The sequence below is a fragment of the Strix aluco genome, chromosome 7 (assembly GCF_031877795.1).
Source record: "Strix aluco isolate bStrAlu1 chromosome 7, bStrAlu1.hap1, whole genome shotgun sequence".
Taxonomy (NCBI): Eukaryota; Metazoa; Chordata; class Aves; order Strigiformes; family Strigidae; genus Strix; species Strix aluco.
Genome location: NC_133937.1, coordinates 32,274,710 through 32,282,911, shown reverse-complemented (window position 1 = coordinate 32,282,911; position 8,202 = coordinate 32,274,710).

Below are 8,202 nucleotides of genomic sequence, written 5' to 3'. Positions count from 1 at the left end.
CAGCCAGCGCTGCTGCCCATCCCCATCGCGGGTCTTCAACAACACTCAACCACAGGCTCTTTCATACCTTATATTTTCCAAGGACTGGCTTTCTGAAGAGATATTTTTATGTATAACTGTCCAGCAAAGTCAAATTTCTGCTCATTTTTCCTTTGAAATCAGCAAGGCTGCCATCACATTGTAGGTGGACTTCAGCGACACTTTCAAGCATACCCAGATTTAGACCAAGCACATCTAGCAGGGGCCTTGGCTTTCTATATAAAACATGTATGTTTATTTTTTCTACAGATTAAAAGCACTGGGTGCACTCACTAGAGCAAATTTGACCAGATTCATGCTGGGTCTCTGTCTCTCTCACTGCAAAAGCAGATTTTCTTCATTTAGTTAAAGACAAGTAAGTGCATTTCTTGATAACCAGCTCTATTAATCAGTTGTTTTTCCAAGAATACAGAGAGGGGTTTTTCTCAGGAAAGACTTGTCTCTGCAGTATATATTTAATAAACAGCCAGGAAGAACTTATGCTTGTTAGTGAAATCATCAAAATAGGCCCATTCCCATCACTCCAGGTGCCAATTCTTTGCAAGCGTAATCTGGCACACATCACAATTATAGGGCAGTGGGGGTCAGGAAAGGGCTTCCTCGGGGGCCCCCACACTGCCTGTCCCAGCCTGACCTTCCACTGCTATCACCCTCGGAACTCTTTCGTCTGACTAAATATGTTCCTTCCTGCAGGAGCGAATACACCTCTGTGATCATCTCATACCCAGTCCCTTTTACATATTTATATATGAACATACTTAGTCAGAGGAAGGAGCTGAGCAGTGGTTCCTCTCTCTTAGTGTTTGACCTCGGATTTAATGTTCAGCACTGGCGTCTCGCTTCCTCAGTTTCCCCAGTTTTTGAGATTGGGTGCCAGCACCTCCTGTGTTTCCACAGGAAGGAACACCCTATCAACACACAGGTGTACTCCCAGGGACATGTAAAACTTTAAACCCCAGGACACAAGCCAAGCTTTAAACAACAGAAACTTCTCCTCCAGGCAATCTTTTCTCTTCAGAAGAGTGGGTGAGATACCTGAAGTGATGGGCTTGTCTTGTACTACAGAATCAGTCTCTGACCCTTCCCTCTGCCAGGGTAACCTCTAGTACCCATCCCAGACACATTTGGTCAGAAAAAGGGCCCATTAAGCCCATGCAGCTGCCTGCACTTTACACCCCTCACATCAGACAAGGCAACATACCATGCTCAGTTACCTGCACCAGTCCATCATGAAGAGGGGATTAAGAAAGTGTCAGTGGGGATTATAGACATAACAACACTCTGTCTTCCAGTTCTTTACCCAGCACCAGGTGCTTTACAAGCATCACCCCAAAATCCTCCCAAGACCCCCACCAGACTGCCACTGCCAAATTAACAGATCCCAAGCTTGCTTAAGGGAGGTAAACACAAACCAAGACTTCATGAAGGATGTCCCTGTGTCCCTCAGTAGCTTCAAGCCCTGGCACATGCCACGGAGGTAAGGTCATCCTTTTGCCATGCCCCAAGGACATTCCTTCCAGGAGCTAATTCCAGAGCACACAACATCCAAAGGAAGACAAGCCTCTGCTTGCAACCAGATGTGACAGATGTGGGGGGATTTCAGGTTTATTCATACAAAAAGCTGACAGGTTGAGATGCTTCTCCATCTTGGTCTTAAATCAATTAATTTGCAGGATGAATTCTTTCCCTTTCAGCCCAGCTTTCAGCAGGAACTGAAAGAAAGCTTCATCATCACCCAGTGCTCATCAGCTTAGCCCAGGATTAGCAGCAGACCAGGAATTTTAGACTGCAGCTTTGCTGGGGGGTGGGGTGGTGAGCGAAGGACCTTTTCATTTTATCTTCCTGGCCATTAAGAAATGAAATTTCAAAAATGTCTGCATTAGTACTGAGTCAGAAATTTTTTAACCACACTCAGTCAAAACTCCTACTTTTTGTACCCAGATTCCCACTTGGCCACATAAATATGATGACAACTTACACAAACCTAAGTAAGAATGTACTCACGTGCACCTTATTTAGAGGAGTGAAGAAGGGAGAGAGTGGAGAGAGAGGTAGAGTAGGAAAAAGCTCTTGTTGACAAGTATCTTCCCACCATGTCTTTCACCATCTGCAAAATATCTGAGCTTGCTTATTCTTACTAATGAGACAGAACCAAACTGTGATCTGAAAACACAGTGAACTCAACACCACTGGCCACCATGGTCACCTGGATTTGGAATCAGCTGTGCCCACAACAGGGCAAGCACCTGGCTGAGAAGGGATCCAAAAAATACTGTGGGCTGGTGTCTCTGTAAGAAAGGAAAAAGGCTTGCAGCTGATGTCATGTACCTTGTTAAGCTTGCCTGGCACGAAACACCACCATGAGATGCTCTCCTGGGTATATCCATATGAACACTCCCCATTTCTACAGGCTGCTACCAGAACAGTTAATATCATATACACTACTTTGGGACAAATGTTACTCTTGTACTGGGGCAAGTAGAAGATACCTAGAAGTACTGGTCAGCTGCTTTAATTTACCACCTGTCTCATCTCAGAGACCTGGCTAGCAACAAAAGGCAGCTCCAGCTCATTTTTCAAACTGTTCCCCTTTTATTTAATAATAGGGGAGAAAGCAGAAAAGACTGTCCTGCATAGTCATTAAAGCATATTCTTAACAAGCCAAGCGACCCCCTGTCACTACAGCTGTAACTGTGGTTCCCTTCAGCGCTGCTCTGTCTGCTGGGGAGGACGTGGCACCAGCTTGCTGAGGGGAGACCACTGCTAGGAGCTCGTCTGATGTTTAGGTGTAGGGAGGGAAGAAAGGAACCCAATTTTGCTGCCCCCTCTTTCAGTCTCCCTCAGCCTGTTTACCATAAGTAAATTTTACTTTTTTTTTCTTGCCCAGGTTTGGAAGCAGTGGGCCACCTCTAAGGGGAACTCCAGGTGTCCCCTCTGGCACTGGCCAGCTGGGGGCAGCTAACGGTGAGAGCCAAAACTGAAGAGGGGAGGAGGAAGACCACAGGGAAACGTTTAACTTCTCTTTAAAACAAACATCACAAATTTCAGTCTAAAACTTTTGACAATTTTTTTTTCTCCAGGTGGTAAAAACGATTAAATTTCCACAAGATGTTCTGCAAAACCAGATTGTTTATTCTACCCCCCTGGTTCTCCAGCGAGGAACAGTTTTGACAGGCTCTTTTCCCCCATGCAATAAGGGCTCCCGTATATGAAAAGACCTTGTTCTTGCAGCACCGCTCACATGGGGTACTGTCAAAACCAACATACTGCAGATCAGGTCCTGTACGACCCACGAGTTACAGAATAAAAGAGACTTCTGACCCAAGAGCTTGTGCTAAACCTGTTGTGTAGTTTGTGCTGACAGAATTGCTCACGCTACTGACTTTGCCTGTGGCTAGAGCAGCAGGAGTGTCTCCATGAATGTCTCATCTTTTTTATCTTTTGCTGGATGCCACATGCAAGACCACCCAAGGGAGCCAGAGCCTGCCTCAGCATTGCAAGCACTCAGCAGCTAATGCAGGTGCTGGGAAGAAACGTTTTATGGAGTGGCTGAGAAAAGGGGTAGAGTGATCTGCAGGGACTTGGTGTCTTAGGACAAACCAACAGCAGCATAAGAAAACAAATATCCAAACAATTATATTGAGGGTATAAAAGAATTCAGATAACTTGGTCACATACCCTGTTGAGAACTACCAATTCAAGGCTATGGGTTCCAGTGCAATTACTGTAATTGTCCCAAGCTGTGCACATCTAGGAAGGCTATAGCTGGGTGCCTGGCTCAGGGCCTGAGCTGCATTGCCTTGCACCAGCCAGAAACATCCACACCTGAGGTGGATCAACTACTGATCTATCTACACCACGAGCAGGTGTGAATGGTTCCCAAAGAACGAGGTGGGAGAGGACCATGCTCCCTGCACCAGGCAGCGTTCTTGTGCGTATCAGCAAGATGACATCTCTCTGCTTTATTCCTTGGATGTACCACCATGCCACACAGATGCCTGTGTCCAAAAGTTTCCTAGAGGGACAAGAAGACCTTAGGTTTGTCACCTCCTCTTACAAGACAAAAACCTCTGTTATTTCATTTAGTGGCATCACTGCCCCAGAGCCCCCCCTGCATGTGTTCCCAGGAGCGCCTGCCATCTGCAGCAGAAGCAAACCGCTGGCCAAAGGGCATTAACCTCGTGGCTAACAAAGCCAGGCCTCAAAGCATAAGGCACCTGCTGGCTGGCTTAGAAGGACAAGCTTCATAGTACCACAAGCAGGAATAAGGACTTAAAAGATTGCTATGACAAGCTTCTTGAAGAAGCAAAATTCTGGTCTGCCCTTCCCCAAACACACAATACTGCAGAATAGGAGAAATTCTACCTTTCTGAGCCAGTCAGTTGCAGCAATTACCTACAGCAGAGTCTGAAGGGCGAAAGGAAAAATCCTTTTTTGACATTTCTGGTACTCAGTTTAGGTTTCAGAACGTGAGACAGTCTGTCCTCATCTTGGCATGCATGATGCCAAGATGTTCCTGATCATCTCATACCCACCCCCTTTTACAAAACTAACCCTAATTCACACCTTCCCTTCCTGCTGCATCTCTGTGAACACAGGGACAAGCCACAGCCTAGGGATTTTCTCCGTAGCACCACTACTGCAAACATGTACAAGCTGTTACCTGCATGCATTTTCAGGACAGCCATCTGTGGGCCCTTCCTAAAGGAGCTTCAGCAAGTGGTAATCTTCCTTGGGGTTTTTTTAGAACTGGGGTAGGGTCAAAAGAGATTTTTTTAAGTCATTTCATCTACTTACTCCTCTTAGAGTCTTCCTAGAAGACCCAGACATCTTTAGGAGCACCCACTGAAGATGACGTGGTTAACTATCCCAGCACACAGTACATGAGCTCAGCACACACACAGCCTCTCCAGCACATTCCTCTCTGAAGAAAGTGGAGAAAACGTGGTTGTATGTGGGACCTGTCTCCTGGTGATGCCTCATATTCACTACACAAAATAAACAAAATGGAAGTCAACTTAGCAGAAGCCCCTGTGAAATCATTTTCACAATTTCCAGGTCCCATTTTAACATCTGTTTGCCTTTTCCCAGCTAACCTGGAAGAAGGGTCCTGCTTCCTGCCTCCCTGTTTCCTTTCCACCCCAGGCCACTGGGGAAGGCATCTTCATTCCTCTTTAACATGTGTGGAAACCAAGATACAGAGAGACAAAAGGGATTTGCTCACAGGTGCATGAATTTGCAGCACAACTGGGAACCAGACAGGGTGTCCCCCTCTAGCCTTTACACCACATCAGGAAAAAACACTGTTGTGGGTGCTCAAAGACAGGGGCTACTTTCTTTAATGAATTACGAATGTCTGGATATATTACAGATATCATTCCAGGTCCTTCAGTTCTTGCTTGATCAAGTTATCTTTGTGTCTTCTGCAGAAAGGTTTTCACTAAGGACATGAGACACAACCTGTCTGAAAGCCTGCCCTGGCAAGTTCAGCACTCTCCCCTGGCCGCACCCCAAAACTGCTAGAAACAAGTCAAATAAAGCACTACAGCACAGGCTAGGTCTGGTTTCCTGGGTGGTGGATATTTTGGTATTTTAATAACCAAACCCCCTTTACCGAGTACAGGAGCAAAGCTTATGCTCTTCAGGGGCACCGTGCAACTGGACCAAAGGTAAAAACAGAGGCGGGGGCTCAACCTGCCCCCCTTGCCAGGTCTTCTCCTGACCTGGGACTGCCCTCGGCTGAGCAGTGCGGCTTTTGGGTGCCTCCTACCATCACCTCCCCGCCCCCGACCCGCACACGGGCCCGCGCTGCCCCCCAGCACCCCGCGGAAAGGCCAGGCGGGCTCCACCGCCGCCGGGACCCCCCCCGACCCTGCCGCCCCGGTAAGGCTCACCCCGGCGCTCTCACCGCCTCGCCCCGCTCGGCAGCCACCGCTCCCGCCTCACCCGAGCCCCGCCGGGCTCGGAGGAGGCGGCGGCGGCCGCCGCCCGGCCGAGAGAGCCGGCGCCGCCGGAGGAGGAGCCGGGGCCGCCCTCCCGCGGGGCCGGGGGCACCCGCACCCCCCCGCCGCACACCCCGCTCCGGCGAGCGAGTTTGCTCTTAGCACCTCTGCCTTCCCAGAGGGTCCCCGACTTCTAAGGCGGAGGTTTAAAATGTTATCGACTAAAAAAAAAGAAGAAGAAAAAAAGAAGCGGTTTGAGTAGTATTTTACCTTTTCTCTGCAAGACTCTGTTACGTAGCCCTTGCACACCTTGATGGGGTTATGAGCAGCCTCCTCCACACTCGGATTTATATTGTGTTCAGCTGCGACAGCCTCTCCTCCTCATCCATCACATCCTGCCACCTACAAATACGATTTGGGGGAAAAAACAAAGCCAAGAACACCCACATTGCACGAGGTTAAGTTAAGCCACCTGCTCATCCCCTGGCCTAAGTGGAGCTGAGGATGGCAGCACCCCTAGAACCCAGCTAACAGGCCTGGCAGCAACACCCTGCAGCAGTAAAACCACTGGCTGTGGGTTACTTGGCACCACCAACAGCCATAAAAGAATGCCACTGAGGAGTAAATGTTGAGAATGTTTTCCCTAATGCTTGTTTTTCCACAGAAAACTAACACACAGGTGGAAAAAAGTACCATATTCACACCTGCTATACCCAGAGGAATTATTTAGGGGGCCAATTTAAAAAATTGTGGGTTTTTTTAAACAACTGAAGATGTGCAACTGTTGGAGTAGAAAAGAACTCAAGTTAATACTGTTTGAAAAGTGTTCACTTCATGTATTTTGGAGTTATAAACAGCTACTTCTCTAAGAATAAACTGGAATTTAAGTATGTAATAAGACAATTCCACTAACCAAAGCTATACTAAAGTAGCAAATCCCATTCCTAGATCAGTTTTCCTTATTCTGCTTTTTACTTTTCTCCAGCAGGATGTGCAGTGCCCACTATACTCACCCTGTACAGAGCCCCTGTAATCTGTACAGGCCAAACACTCCCTTGTGTCTACCTCACAGCAGGTAGAGTTAGGAATGGAACACAACACCAAGTACTAAACAATAAATAAATAATTTCAGTCAAAGCCAATGAACAAAGTATATTGTACTCTAGTTCCTCCAACAGTGATACATAAATGAAAACAATCTTTTAAGGATTAAAAAAAGACCATTTACAGCGCTGTAAATTTTTATCAAATTTATATTACTTCCCTTTCAGAAGTGCTATGCTATTCTAGAGTTTCAGATCACTTTTGTCTTTCTTATCCAGAGAGGATTAAGAAATTTTATTTACCAAGAGCATGGATGTTACAGTTTAAGTGTTTCATATAACGTCCTTTGTTCGGAAATTTACTTTGAAATTAGATTCTATACTAGCATTTAGATATATATAATCTATAGCTGAGAGTTTATCACTTCAAGAACATATTTCAATTACAGATTAAAAGTAGCAAAGGGGAAAAAAAAAAAAAAGAGGAACTCAAGGCTACGTTCAAGAAGTCCAAGAGCTTTCCACATTTTATGCTTGAGATGTAGATGTGGATCCCTGGATGTGTTTAAGGTTGTTTAGATGAGATGCTGGGGGATATGGTGTAGGGGAGAACATTGTAGAGTAGGGCTGATGGTTGGACTCGATGATCCCAAGGGTCTTTTCCAACCTGAACGATTCTATGATTTGTCTCTACATCACTGCTCCCAAAGATTTAATCTAAAATTATGGAGTGAACCAAGTCTCTGAACCACATGATACCTCTTACTCCTCCTTTCCTTCCCCACTCTAGAAGGATTACTAACAGATACGTCTGTGCTGCACCATGCATACATCTCCAAGGGAAACACCAACCACTGCTTTCCAGGGATTTTTGCCTGAGTAGAACAAGCAAAGATTCACTTTCCATTTCTCCTGCTTATAAAGCATAGACAGAGTGACTGCTTTTGACTACTGCAGTCAAAGTCATCTTCTGAAATGCAAGGACTAGTTGCTGGGAGAGGGGGTATGTGGAAAAGTGAACAAAAGCCACGGCAGGACTAAAGCATTGGCAAGTTGCTTTGCATGTGGGCACACTTGTCCCAGGAAATCAAAGGACACTTGAGATATCCACTGTCTTGCGCAAAAAGACTCGAGACTCAAGTGCAAAAGTTTGTCTAATTAGTAGATATTGCAAGAAT